Source organism: Anas acuta, chromosome 7 (assembly GCF_963932015.1).
Source record: "Anas acuta chromosome 7, bAnaAcu1.1, whole genome shotgun sequence".
Taxonomy (NCBI): domain Eukaryota; kingdom Metazoa; phylum Chordata; class Aves; order Anseriformes; family Anatidae; genus Anas; species Anas acuta.
The window spans coordinates 18,669,887-18,685,057 of record NC_088985.1 but is presented as its reverse complement, the minus strand read 5'-3'; positions in this window follow the sequence as shown (position 1 = coordinate 18,685,057).

Genomic DNA, 15,171 nt, shown 5'->3' with positions numbered 1-15,171 from the left:
ATAGTTTGAATGTGGAGGGAGGAGGAAAGACAAGTGGTAAGTCTTCTGTGGCCATGGGCACTCACCCTTCCGTGCTGTGCCTGCTGGGATCATCAGCTCTTTGACACACAATTGCTTCTGTTATTCTGAGTTTAGTTGCCTGAATATGTCAGATTCTGTAGTCTTTTTTTTGTGCATGTCTGTCTTGAGTAACATGCACTGCTGGTACCACAAAGCTCAGCAGTGTCTCAGGTTGTGCAGAGAAACCAGGAAACAGGTATGCAAACTGTGTCACTTGGTGGGTCCAGGTGAAATTTCAGCAGGATCAGTGTTGGAAATAAGAAGGAATGGGACCAGGTACAGAAATAGTTGTGATGCTGGAGCAGCGTAACACAGGTGGGGGTGAGAGGTGAGACCTTCAGCTTTAAAGCATCTCTTGAGGGAAATAAATAATGGCAGACCTTGAGCAAAGCTACTGCTGCTTTTCTTTAGGGCAGTTCTTAGCAAGGAGCAAGCTGACCTTGAACACAGCCAGCTGCTCAGCTCTAAAACCCTAGAATGGGGACAGCGCACTCCAACCTTGGCACTCTCTCCTGCCACATGTGCACAAGGGGTTTCCTTGCACTATGTTTGTTTTATGGTCCTCATCTTCCCATCCTGGTTGGGAGACAGCACCTCTGCTGTCAGCGTCCCAGGAAGTTCTGAAGGCACCAGCTTCCCTGGGTGATTTTCCGTATTGGTGCTGCGGAGGAGTTCCTGTTCAAGGAAGGGAAAAGACGCTGTTACTGTGACAAACACATGCAAAGTAAGTTCTAATTACTGCCTTGCAAAGTCAAATATTTGTTGCAAGCAGAGGACTAATTGTGGGGGGAGGGAGCGGAAGTAGAGGCTCGTGGAGTGTAAGTGGAACAGATGCCCGGACGCCTTGGGGAAACGCAGCTTTCCTCTACAAATCAGAGCTTTAAATTACAAGGCTTTTACCAAAGAGAACAGTTGTGAGAAGTCGTCTGCTCTCATTTGCGTAATGGCTTCTGTCACTGGTGATTAGACACAGGATGAAGGAAAAGAAATTTGACAATTAGGAATGAGCGATCATTAATCAGAATCTTTGTTAGAAGGAGGGAAGGGGGGGGGGGAGAATATCCCTCAAACAATGGAGGCAGCCACAAGAGCCACAGTGAAGTCCATGAGATGCATAACTGAGTGCTACCGTTGCTCTGCAGAGCCCCCTCCGCCTAAATGTGGAGCAGCAGCAAGGGTCTCAGCTCTGCTGAAAGGCTTGTGGAGGAAGGCAGCTGGGCAAAATCTTCCCCATGCTGCTCAGTGTCAGCTGTCTGCTTAGTAAGGGAGATGTTGTACCTTGGAGCCCTCTCCTTGCCCGATCAACACCTTGTATTCCTTCTCAGTGCCCAGCCATGCGCTGCCAGCAGAAGGCATGGAATCAACTTGTTAAACTTTTCAGACTCTTTTCCCCCAGTCTTACGTCAGATTTGCAGTTTCTGATGTAGAACAGAGCTGGAATGGGCCTTGACTGGCATGTGGAAAGTGTAGGATGAGCAACATGAGAGCGCCTTTTTATTTTTTATCTGGCTCTTCTGATAATGTCATTGCCCACAGGAGCAAGGAGGAACTTGGTAGGCTGTGTGGCAGAGGACAAAGAGACGTCTCATGTACTTTTATTTATTTGTTGGCTTAGCTCATCAGACAGCTATGCACAATCCAGTATATGTATTTGGTTTTTGCCTGTATGTTGCCTGTTCTTCCTACAGCTGTTGTATTTGAAGGCATCATATGTGACCCCTACTGCAGGGAGGCACAAGCAGAGGTATAATGAGCAGAACAGCACCTACCTCACACTGATCAGATGTCTACCCCTCAGATGAAGGTTATAGTCTTGTCCAAGCAAGGTGTGATTAATGGACAGGTGAGGTGCAGTGCTCACGCTGAACAGATCTATAAGGGATACGGCACCTTTGTAAAACCCCGTGCTTTCACTAGAACAGCACTTAGACCCCAAAACATGCTCAGCATGTAGTGCTCTTTCTTTATTGAATATAAAGCTATGTCTCTGTAGTAGCCACTAGGTATTTAATTTTTGGCAGGCTAGATTTTACAAGCAGGATGTAATCAGTTTAATGCACAACTTGGTCAGTAAGCCAGTGGCCAGCAAGGCACAGGCGGATGTTCAACCCAGAAGCTAGTTTGCCTTCAGAATTATAGCCCAGGCTGTTCCATCAACTGTCACAATAGCTCGCACCTGTTTGAAACTTCCAGTCTATTGGGAAATATATGGAGAAAAGGGAAAACTGGGTAAGGTATTTGAGTTCTCAAAAGAGAAATAGTTATACATTTACATATAAATATTATATATATGTACACACACACACATACTTGTTCCACTGGGACTAACTAAGTGTCTTTACTGGGTTCCACTGGGACTAAGTGTGTTTACTGAGTGTGACTGCAAGGAAAAATCACCACTCATCAGCTGGAAAAGGCAGTGGCTAGCTGATCACATACATACATGCACACAGTGTTTGCCCAGGCAAACAGCAGGGTGAAGGTCAAGCACAGGAAGGGTATTTAGGAGTGAGTGTCTGTCTGGCTAGCTAAAATCAAAGGACATGAGGATATCATGGTGTTACAGCAGATGTTGGGAGCTTTAGGCATATTGCAGTAGGGGTAGGGTTCGTGTGAGCTGAAGTGGGTATTATTGCAAAGCTGCAGTTCACGTTCTCAGTTCTGACAATTGACATGTTGTATATGTATTTCAAAGCCTTGTCAGATATTTTATTGTGGTTTGTAGGAAGAGGCGCTGCCTCTGATTAGATCAACAAATACAACTTGCAAGGGAGGATGACATACCATTTGTGGGGCAAACAAGGTTGCTTGGTGTATCTTACCAAGACTGGAGCTTACCGGATTCATTGATTTCAGTGACAGCTTTTGTCTTTGCAAGGCTGGGTCATTCACTTGAGGCAGAGGTCTCCATCAGGGTGATTATTCTTTCTGTGACTGGAAATCAAAGCAGATATTTCCAAAGGGGAGAGCTGAATCTATTTCACCCCATTCCAAGCTGACTCCAAGTTCAGACAAATGATAGCACTTGGATTTTCAACCTCTTCCTTTCAACCTCACATTTTTTGCAGATGGTAAGGCAGCTTGTGGTGATGTGGGACTGCTGTCGGAATACCTCACAAACATGCAGTAAGCCCTGAGAATGCCCAGGCTTTGACATGACAAGGTATTGCCCTTGCTGTAAGAGGTGTCACTGAGCTGGGCGGCCAGAGCCTTAGGTGTGATTTTCACCTCAGAGTCTCAGCTGTATTTTTTCCTGAACAGTCAGCACTGGCCATTGAATGCCTTGACAAAGAGGACCTTTGGGTTTGACTTCGTAACCCTTTGGAGAGCCAGGAAAGAGGGAATGCTCTCCCGTGCTGAGGTAAGCTGTGTTATGAGATCCGCTGCACACTCTAGGCTGCTGAAGCACCCCTGGCCTCGCGCAGGGAGCCATGTGAGGGCTCTAGCTGAGCTGAAAGCAGTTGGAGGAGTGTGGTCAAATTGTTGATTTGCATTGACAGACAGTCCTGGTGCCCACAGGGAGGGCACGTGGGGTGGGTAGCAGCATCCAAGGGGTGGATGCTGTGGGAGGGCTTAGTGCCAGGGGCACTGCACTGATTGTCCCAAGATTGTTGAACATCCTCTTCAAGGACCCATGTCTCTGGCAGTCTCTCAGAAGTTACTCTTACCCATCTCTTTCACTGGGGTAAAATGCTTCTGTCAGTAAACAACTAGTGGCACTGGTGGGTGGTTAGGTCAACTGCCATCCACTATTAGATGTGGAGCTGGGGAGTTGTAGAGCTGCATCACTTGGTCTGTTGGGTCTAACGTTGCTCTGGCAGGGCAGCCCGTTGGGGCTATATATGGGGTGATGCAGGTCTGCAGGGTGTGCTGGGCCGCTCTGCTACCAAGCCACTCCAAGCACAGCCCTTGCTTCTTTCTACCTCTCTCCCAGCACAGAGGCAATCCTGTGTCTCGTGCTTTTGCTGTTTGTTTATAGCTCTCCCCATCCCATCTGTCTTTCTCTCCTCCTTCCTCCCCTTCCTTCTCCCTCCCTCTCCCTCCTCCCCCTCATTCCCTGTAAGCGATTAATCATTTTGACAGGCTCAGCGATGGCCTTTATTTCCTTGAGGCAGCCAAGAAATGTCTGTGAGCACCTTCCCTGACACCCCTCGTGTTCTCTCGCCAATCAGATCAGCCACTTCTCCTGGAGTGACACCACCAGAAATGTGGGGAGGAGACTGGGGAGGGAGAAAACTCCAGCAGATCCAGCTGGGAAAGTGGGCAGTGGGGCAGGATCCAGTTGGGGTGCCATGTGGGCTCCCGTTAGCTGTGATGGATATGTCATTTCACTGTAGCTTGAACGTCTCATACTTCGCTCCCTCCCTCTCCCCAGGCTCCCCTTCAAATCCTGGTTTCATTGCAAAGGCAGTTGGGAAGAAATCAGGCTTCTCAGAAAAATATCACCCTCCAACAGAGAGGCTGGAGGGAAAAGCTGCTGGAGAAGAAAGATGAGTAGGCTGGGATTATCAAGGGAAAACAAATGGGAATGATTTTGTAGAGGGCCTTCCCGGGGAACATGCCTCTGTCTGGTGCAGGAAGTGGCATCTGTATCTCTGCCTTGGTTCACCTGGACCCATGTCATGAGGGGAAGGTCTGAGGCCACTTTACATGCTATTGCAAATGTTCTGTCACCTACCTAGAATGAAGAAGGGGTGGATGAGGCTCCCTAACAGATTTTTTAATCTACTATAATCAAGCTTTACAGCATCCTCCATCCCCTCAGCATGGAACCGAGGAATGCCATACTTCTAGAGTTATTTTTTCTCCTCTTAGCATGAAAGTAAATACCCTCCACAGCAGGAAGGAGCAGCCCACAAATGACCACTCTGCCCAGGATTTCTGGGGAGGCCTAAAGACACTTTGTGCAAAGCATTGAAATGAGCTTTTACAGGAGCACAGGAGGTAGTGAAGGAGAAAAACTAGTAGTCAGATGAAATGTGATGTAAAGATCTTGCGTAAGGCAGGAGACTAGATATAGTGACCTAAGGGATCCTCTCTAGTCTCGTGATCCTGTTAGACAAGTAATAAGGCCTGAGCAGAGCCCAGAAGACTGTGAACAGACTCCTAGTGGATGAAAGGTCCTAGACTAAGACTGTCCCAACTCTTCAAGAAGAGTAAAGAGCAGGACAGATGGAAGCTACCACCTTTTGCTCAAAACCACCCCTAGCATGACACAGCTATGCCTCTGGGAGGAGTAGTCAGGCAAATGATAGCTCCCCAGTCTCAAATGAAAGCTCACGCCCTCTTATGAAGCATTGATACCCACTGTTCACATGAGCTTGGGTCTTTGTCATACATGATAGGCATGTCAGCAGGGCACACTAGTATCAGGTTGGATAGGTTTAGAGAAGTTGCTGAGGGAAAACCACAACCTCACTCCAACACCTCCCTGTTATTTGGTTCCTCCTTATAAAAAGCTTGCCCTTAAGGTACAGGCCTAAGAGCTGATACAGCCCAAGTCTGAAAGGAATGCAGTGAACTCACCAGGAATAAAATGTCTTTGCTGACAAAGGGGCTGACTGCATCAGATCTCTGGAAGGTAAGAAGACTGGAGCAGGAGAGGAGTTAACAGGCACTTTCCAGCAGACAAAAAGGCAGTGAGCGCTCCATTTCACAGACGTGCTGCCCCATGTCTTGGGAGTGACCTCTGCCAAAGCCACTGCTGAGTTTCTCCAAACCAGCATTCTTCTCAAGGAAATATTGATTTTGTGCTGGTGATGCTAAGCAGTGTTGTTGAGCAAAAGGCTATAAATGCTTAGCAGAGCAGTGGTGGCCAGGCCAGTTGATCTGGCTTTCTTTCCACTGGTTTGTGCTCATGTATCCATGGTGAGGGACGCTGGCTTTGTGATCCCAGGCTAGTTACTACTAATGGCTTCAGTGCCTCTTCTCTGGTGCAGGGTATTTATGTGTGCTCCCTTGTTTTGTAGTAGGGCTTTATTTTTCCAGCAGAAAATAGCCAGGACTGTTTATATCTGTTAATAGGAAGTAATGTTTATTTATTGAATGTAGCATAAGAAGGAAACATGGTGAAGGTCTTAAACAGTTTATCTCAGTTGGAGTTATCTCAGTTGGAGTTTTCAGAGCGAATGCAGATCAGCAGAAATGAAGTCTAATCCATGTAGCTAATGCTGGTTATTCTAGAAAGACTGTTTTAAATCATGAACAACCCAGATGATATCTAGGTCTTCCAGGGTTCCTGCCTGTTGCATGCACTCAAGATTTTGAATCACATTGCACTGCAGTGACAAAACTCGTGTCTTTGCCCTCTCACGCCATCAGCAGCAAAACACAATACTGTGTCTCTTGGCAGAGTTCACCAGTAGGGCAGGCTCAGGTGGGTGATACTTGCTTGAGAGCTTTTAATCATCACATGGTAGATTCTTGTCAGTTCCCCCACCGAGCGTCCGTACCATGCACCAGAGAGGATGGGATGAGGTAGGGTGGAGGCAGAGCTGTTCACAGACCTGAAGCAGCATTGCCACATCAGCACGATGCTGACGGCTGACTCAGTACCATAGAGGGCTGAGCCAGTTCAATAAATGAGCTTGTATGGGGATATCAGTGCTGCTGTGTAGATGAATCCGTTGCTTGTTCTCTCCTTGAAGGCTGTGGCCTGGCACTGCCATGGCCCTAAGCCAACTGGAGAGAATTGTACCCTGTCCTCAGGCAGGGGCTGACCTTCCTGCCAGGGTGCTGTGTGCTGCAGTGGGGTGGCAAAGTGACCTTGCAGCTGCAGATGGGAAGGTGTTGCAGCTGGGAGCTATGATCCACACTGTGGACAAGCTGGACAGTGCCTAGGTAGCTGGAGGCTGAAGGAGAAATTGTCCCTGCCTTCAGAGGTGCAGAATCCAACTTCAGAACATGTCCGTGCTGCAGGGAGGGGAGAATGATCAAAATCCCTTTGCATGCTGCACTGTTGCCATCTCTATGGATTTCTGCAGGTTCACGTGCTAAACATCCTTACAGTGGCCTGGGTCATCCCATGTCTCCTGGAAAATCTGAGATATCCTCAGTTATTGGCAACCATCTCCACATTGTGCAGCTGTTCCAGCCATCTGAGCAGTACCCGATGCTTGATGGGAAAGCTGGAGCTTGAGGCCAACTTGGCGTGCTCCTTTTAGGTGGCAGAGGTGCTTGTGCCCTTGGGGTCTTTGCAACTGGATGTTGGGTCAGCTGCACCTGGGAATCTAAAATTTTGAGGTGCCACGGCCAGTGTGGAGACGTTCATGTTTGGGCTCTGTCTATCTGGGCTGCTCTGAATGTTATGGATGTGTTGCTGCTGTCTTTGCGGAGTGGATGAAAGTGTTTGTGGTAAAATGTAATCAAGTGGAAAATTGCAGTGCATATAAACACATATGGCACTCAATGACTGGGCATTAGGCACAGTGACTGCAGGCAAAAAAAATTATCTGTAAACGTTTCGCAGCAAGTTTCGAAATCTTAAAGAACAATAAGATATTAGCAATTTAATGGGGTGATTCAGCGAGGCAGCGATCCTTGGGTTGGGAGAACGAGGATGCATGCAGCTGCAGTGACGGGAGCGGCTGGGATTACTCAGCCAAGCTCAACAAGCCCTGTCTGTCAGCACAAGACAGCTGCCAAAGGTTTCCTTCACATGGCAAGGTGGCTGTGCTTGGAGAGGAGAGAGCCAGGAGGTGGCCTGTGAACCTTACCAGTGCCACCTTCCAGCCTCCTCCAAGAGCCTGCTGTTTACAGCAGCGCTTGGAAGAGGCTGTGTGCGGTCAATGAGGCAGAACTGATGGGCGAGGTGGATCAGGCCTGGCTCAGGTTGGGAGCTGCAGAGTCGCTGCAGGTTAACGGCTGGCTTGGCCTCCCAGAAAGGGAGCACCAGGTCCCGTTCGCTTTCTGTGCTTCCAGGCTCCGTCTGCTTGTGCTGCCTGGGGTATCACGTTCTCAGCCACTGCAGAGCCTGCAGCAGTTCATATCCTTCCTGGGAGCAAGCATTTTTCACCCTGCCAAGGAGCCGTGTTATCTACTGGAACTGAATTTGGGTCTTTCGCACATAACACCGTGGGATCCATCCTGGATCTGGTGGCCAGGCTTGCTAGCAGTTAATGAGGGAACAGCTTTGGAAGGAGGGAGGGTGCCAAAAATGGAAATCCCAAGGGTATTAAGCAGCCTGGTCCAGCAAGGCCTGGTTGATTCCAGCCCTGTCTGGTGTGAAGCCTTCCTGGATTAACCTAAATGAAATAAAGTACTCTGGATAGAATTGGTGAGAATAATGATAGGAGAAGCTTTTAATGAATTGCTGTTAAATGATGTTTATTTTCATTATATCTTTTTAGCCATTTACGAAATTCCTGCTTTTAATCTTCTCTTTAAACATGGTATAGTGGAAAGAAAGATTATATTTAATGCCTTGTGTTGCTTGCTGATTTAGGCGCTCATAGTGCTTATGTCTATAAGAATGCTAGCTCTTGCTGCCAAGTACCATGGAGAAATTGTCCTACAAGCAAATCAAGCTGAGGCATTCCTACCTCTAATGAGTACAGACACATTTTCCTACAGAATTCCTCTCTCACTTTAACCTTCAAACAAAGGCAGCCCTCAAAGGACACCCCACTAAACAAACAAACAAAAAACAGAACATTCTGCTATGGTCAACTTAACATTTGAAGTTCTTCTCAAGACCTGTCTCTTACAAAGGGCCCCATATTTGCTTAAACTAGCTTCCTCCTTACTTCGTTCTCTGCTTTACTTTCCATGATCTGTATTTTTTTTTTTTTACATTTTTTTCATCTTTTCTTTCAATAGTAGCATGCTACTGCAGCAGTAAATCCAGGTGGTTTGAGTCTCACTTCCTTACATTAAGAAAGGGGGTGAATGGGGCTCTTTGCTTGCTTGATCCTACCTGCACTCTTTGTCCATTCTATAACTCCTCTTGTGAGCCTACATAAAAATCCATACTCAGGACCTTCTTCAGACTTTCCACTGTGATGTACGTTTGCTCCAGGTGTCACGGATTTTGAACACATCAGAGGTGAGTGACTCCCTTCACTCTGCCCTATAGCTGGAGTGGCTCACTGTTTGGCAAGAAGCCTCCATGTCAAGGGAGCGGAGCTGTGGTTTGGTTTTGAAGGGGTTCAGGTGGAAGTAAACGTGTGAGGGCTGGGTTTTCTTGGAGGTGTGTTTGTCTGAGGTATGTGTTGGCCTAGCTAAAGGTCTGGAGTATCTGGGGTCCTAACATAATTCTGTATGAGCTCTCAGTTACAGCATGAGTGGATGGACAGGAAGGGCCTCTGGAGGATGACGTGTTTTCCTTCTGGCTTATGACCAGGTTAAGAATAGAAATATATTCCTCTTGCTTACAGTAGCAGGTGGATTGACCCTAAGGCAAACTGGAAATGGTGGGGCTGATGAAGTGCACGTGCTGCTTGTTCCTGCAAAAGAATATGAAGCCACCTGAGTCCCTGTCCCACTGTCCCCACCCACATGGAGGCTATGATACTGGAGGCAGGTCTGCCTGTCACACCTGAAAGAGCTGTACAGCTCAAGCACAGCCAGGGAGAGATTTTAAGTCAAAAAGCAGCTGTTCAGTCACTCAGTGTAAGCTCGTGGGTAACTAGGGGAATTCTCCTGGTTTCTTTTGTCTAAACCCTCCTTCCCAAAGGGCCTCCTGTCACAGTTTGAAAGCACTGGGACAGAAAATCCACCACTGCTCTGAGGAGTTTGCTCTAGAGGTGAAAGGCCCCCATTGCTTCGTGTAAAGCCCATCACAGGATCTCATTTTTGCCTGGTCTGCTTTTACTGTTTCTGCAGGTTCTTCCCCTTCTCTGTTAGCATCAAGAACCTGTTTGGAAATGGGCGTGCTTCTCTGCCCCCCAGCAATCAAGCTGATGTTGAATTCTGTATTCACTTGGCCTGCAGCTGCACCTGCTGAAGAAGAGCCAGACCTTACTGGTCAGCGTGGCCCCGTGTGAGGATTTGCCATCAGGCTGGAGCTGCGGGTGATGACCCACCTTTCCCAAAGCGGCTCTCCATTTCTGTGACAGTCCCTCTGCCCCTCAGGAGCAGCTGTGATGAGATGTTCCCCATGGTGTGGCTGGCCAAAAACTTGCTGTCACCTCTGGCAGCTGCTGTACAGCTGTCAGACCCTTACTCCTTCTGGAGCACAGCTGCTGATGCTAGAACTGCCTTGTGCACTCATGAGGCTGGACTGTTGTCACTGGTTTATTACATGCTGCCCTTCTAAAGCACCTTGCTGCCACCTCCCAGTGATCTTGCATGCTGGGCACAATGAGAGAGTCCGTGTCAGGCAGTTTTGAGGCACTGGGGCAAATGCATCCATGAGGTGGATGATGCTGGATGTGTTTGCAAGTACCTACACACACTGGAGCAGCAAAAGAGCAGGGGTGGGTGGGCAAATTCACATGGTAATCCCTGGCCTAAGGTTATGGTCCTGTATAAGGGTTACAATTAAAGGTGTTGGCCATGGCATTTGGTTTTTAAATGCATTTTTAAAAGCAATTTAAAATGCTTAAGGACATCCTGGCAGTTGGGTTAAAATTCGGGGCTTTGGTAAGCAAAAGGGGAGCTGTTGTGTGGGCCAAGGAGAGGAGAGCTCAGGCCAAAGGGAGTGAATTTTGAAGTGTCTGAGTTGTGATGTTGTTTGGGGACACCACAGTTGACGAAGGCGGAGGTGCCTGAATGGAGGAGGAGAGCAATGAAAAAACTCTCCGAAGAGGAAGGTAGGGGCAGAAGCGTCTTCCTTTGTAAAAAAGCAACTGAGAAAAGGAGGTGCGTGGGGGGTTCCTGGCGTGGAGGGGGCTGGCAGGGGCCCGTCCCGTCCCGCAGCCGCCTGTGCTGCTTCTCTCTGGCCACGGCGTGGAGCCCACGCTCCGTGCCCAGCTCCGCGGGGCGCCCACGGGGGGCAGCGGGCAGGGCTGCCGCGGGGACGGCCGCTCCTGGCGCCTCCACACCCCGCTCCCCTGGTACAGAGACTTGGTGTGTCGAAGGCGCTGGGCATGGGCTCCAACGCGGTTTCAGCCTCAGCTTTGGGAATCCAGGCTGGGTTTGCTTCTCCTGGCACACACCCGTGTGCTGGGGACGTACAATAAAACAGGGACCTACACCAGCAGGCTGGCGTTGCAAGATGGGTGCCCTTGGGCTAGGTGCTGTTCTACTCCAAGCATATGCTGTACATCATATTTTCAGGGGTCACGTATATTGTCCTGTACCCACGTAATCCAGTTGAAGTAATCGTGTGCTCTGCTCTGTTCATGCATCAAGCATCCAGCACAGCCCACAGATACATCAGCCTCAGCTGTGGTGGCTGTCTGTCCAGAGGAAAGGAGGGAGGACAGAAGGATGGCCTGTGATGCACCTTGCAAAGCACTTTCTGTTGTAGGGGGCTTGTTCCTGACCCCTTTTCCCAGCTCCACACTGCAATGCGTGCGCTGGGCCCAAGAGGGCAGCAACACACTGCGGGAGGAGCGGGCTCTGCTGGGGTGGCCACAGGCTGGTGACAAAAGGGACCCCAAGCAGGGCTCTTCCCAAGCAGAGGTGTTCTGCGGAGCTGCTGCCTGGGAGACCCAGAAGATACTGCAGGAGAGGTCGGGCACACCGGTCACCTCTGGAGGCCCTGTCCCCATCCCCTCTCTGCCCCTGATGCCCAGGGGATGGAGCTGGCAAAACAGCCTCATGGGGAGTCCTTGGCTGGACCTGCACTGGAGTATTTCTGGGACTGGCTTCTGCTTGGTCATCAGCCCCCTCACAGAGCGGCTCTGACTGGGAAAACACAGTGGAGGGGGATCTGTTTTGGCATTTTTCTCAACATTTGCATGCCAGGCCTCTGTACTTGGTTCTCACAACCCTCGCCAAGCATCACCTGTGTTCCTTGTGGCTCAGAGGATTGAATGCCCTTTTCAGTGCACTCAAGACAGAAAGCACCCTGCCTCCAGCCAGGTGGTGCTTACCATGGCTGAGCTTGCTCTTCCATGCTTTCCAAGCAGAGGTGAAACCCCTTGGGAGGCGAGCAGATGTTGAACTCCCTGGTGGAGCACACAGTTCTAGTTCCCTAGGGTCCCTGTGGCTTGAAGAAGCCATAGGTGAAGGTGAGCTCTGACCTAGACTGCAAATGCAAAGCCACAGATAATGCAATGCAATGTTGTGAAGAGCTTATTTCATCCTCCCTGCTAGTTTTGCACCCACTACCACAACCAGAACATGGGCTTGGGCCCAGTGGGTCCTCCCGGCACCCATGGGAGGGTGAGCAGTAGAGGTTAGGGATGGCGCTTGCCCTTCCTTCATGGAGGAGATGTGGAGGGAAGGTGCCATGGCACAGGCCATGCTGACGAGGAGGAGTAAGAAGAGGAAAAGGAGGCCTTTGCCTCCACAAAGCAGGGTACAGTGGCCCCAGAGAGTGACATGGCACCCCTGAAACTGCACCCAGCCACTGCCATCACAGACCTCTGCTCTCCAGGGCTGTGCTTGCAGCCCCCTCCCTCTCCCTCCTTTCCAATCCTCTTGTACCATTTTCTTGGCAAGGGTGCTGGCTTTCAGCCCCTGCACCTCATGTGCCCTATTGATAGCTGGTAATTTATGTAAATCTCCTAATATATGGATTCTGGGATCAGGACGGAGGGTTTGTGTGTGAGATGAGATTAATATGTTTGCAGATTCTCTCTGCAAAGAGAGGGAGAGAGGCAGGCAGGGTTGGGACACTCGCCCTAGGTCTTTATTAGCACCTCTGTGCACCATGCCCACAGCCGGTGGAGCGGGGGCTCACCCAGCTTTGCCACCGTGCTTGCCCACAGCCAGCCATGCTGGCCACCCCAGGGAGAGCATGTCCCTGGGAGGCCACAAATGCCTGGCAGTGGTTTCTGTCTCTGCCTGCTTCTCCCAAGCTTCAGCACCTCCAGAAGGTGGCTGGGCTGAGCTGTGATGGAGACTTGTGCCACCACAGGAGCATGTGGCCCCACGGAAGTGCTAGAAAACTGCAACTTGGCTTTATATTCCCCGTGATAGTTCAGGACAGCTGAGGATGCTTGTAGCCATGGGCCTCACAGTGCAGAGGACTCCAAGTCGGACACGGTGGTGTGAGGAGCAGGGGGAAGGTGGTGGGCCCAGCTCCTGCCATGGTGCCCACCCGCCAGGCTGGCGCAATGCGATGAAAGCCAGCTGGGCTGAAGCTGAGGGCTTGCAGGGGGATGCCATGTGCTACTGCCCTGACCCTCCTGGGGACAGCAGGCCCTGGGGCTGAAGGTGCCCTGTTGTGCTGATTGAGCCCCCCTGCCTGCAGCCAGCCCCAGCCCAGGCCCATCGTGGGGCTGCCGGCCTGACCCGTGCCCACTGCTAGCCCCAGGGCCTGCACCGGGCCAGCTGGGCTCTGTGCTGCAGATGGGAAGGGAGTGGGAGCCTCCTCTGATTCAGATGTTCCCAAGGAGTTCATATTCCACACCTGACATTTAGAAACCAGGAATCCTGCTGATTGATAGGATTTGATGCGGTGGAGTATATTTCACACTGTGTCATTTATCCTGGTGCTGCCTCATGCGAAATATCAGCCGTCCGGGAGCTTTTCTGATCGCTCTTTGAAGCACTGGTTCCTGATAAAGTCAGGAGAAGGATGCCCTTTCCCCCCACATTAAGGGCCAGGGGTGGCAGCAACTTTTATCCCCATGACAGGATCAGGCAGCTCAGCCCCATGCACCCAGGGCCACAGTGGGGTCCTGCTGCCCTCGCTTCCCCTGGGGCTCTCTTTTCTCCTTTGGGAACCACACAAACCCCATTTCTCCCAGCCCACTTCCCTTCAACAGCACCCCTTCTTGTGCTCCCTCTCCCTGTCTGTTTCTGGATTTGCTCCCAATGCTCTTTTTAGCCTTTGGAGGAATATTTTTAACTCTCCTGAGGTTGCTGCTGTTGACAATGGAAATCTATTGTGTTTTATGTGCCTGGAAAATGAATTTCCATGTCAGAAGAGGAGAGCAATTATCACAAGCAAGAGAGATCAAATTGGGTCTTTAAAAAGAAAATAAAGTTCAGATCTTATCTGATTAATGAGATTTCTTCCAAACCTTAACAAATCTTAATTACAGTGACTCTGCTGGAAGGGATGAGGTAAAGCTAGGATTGGGGGCTATCTAAACAGAACCGCTCTCTTCCGAGCTAGAGTACATCCCTGCATGAAAGCAGCAGGGACGGCCATTGAGTGTGGAAAGCTGCTCAGCTGGAAACCAGCGAGGCAGGATTCTCCATGGAGCCTGAGCAGCTCCTTCCCCGAAGGCCGGCGGCGCTGGGGGACAGCCCCACCACCCCGACCGCGCCGTCCCGCCACCTGGCAGCCTTGTCGCTTCACATCCATCGTGGCCGCTGTGCATTTCCCTCCTGCCCCCCTTTATTTTATTTTTTCCTTAATAAGAGTGATTGTTCAGTTGTTGGAGATTTTTATTCTCACTTTCCTGATTTTTTTTTTTTTTTTTTAAGTAAGCTCCCTGTTTAAAATAGGCAGAGGATAAAAGTTGTTTATATGGTTTAAGCTCACAAAACACTTCCAGATGATTTATTGGACTGCCTGCAACACAGGCCAGAGATTGTCACCCCGCTACCTCTCTGTTGTGTACAATAACTTGTGTGAGTAAAGCTGCACTTCCAGGAGGAACACGTCTTGATCCAGAGATGTTGAGAAAGGGAGACTCTGGCACTTCCCATAATAGCCAGCTTGAATGGTTCATCGCCCCGACTTCCTCGTACAAATAAAACAAAACAAGAATAGTCTCCTACTTCATTTTTAATTGGTACTTGTCTGGCTTCAGCATTTATCCATCGGTTCTTGTTATGGCTTTCTCTGGCAGATTAAGGAGTTTTTTAGTACCAGATATTTCTTCCCTAGGAAGAAAAGTATATGCAGGAAGCAAGTCACCTCTTGATCTTTTTAATAAACTAAGCAAAAGACTCCCTTCAAATCTTCAGTGTAATATGTTTTTCCCCCAGTTTTGGTTAATGTTAAGGGCTCTTCAATCCTGCCACTGGAAAACAAGCTTAGAAGAAAAGAGCAGGAAACAGAAACAAGTTAAAACCCCTGGAAAATCAGACAGCCACACACTCCCT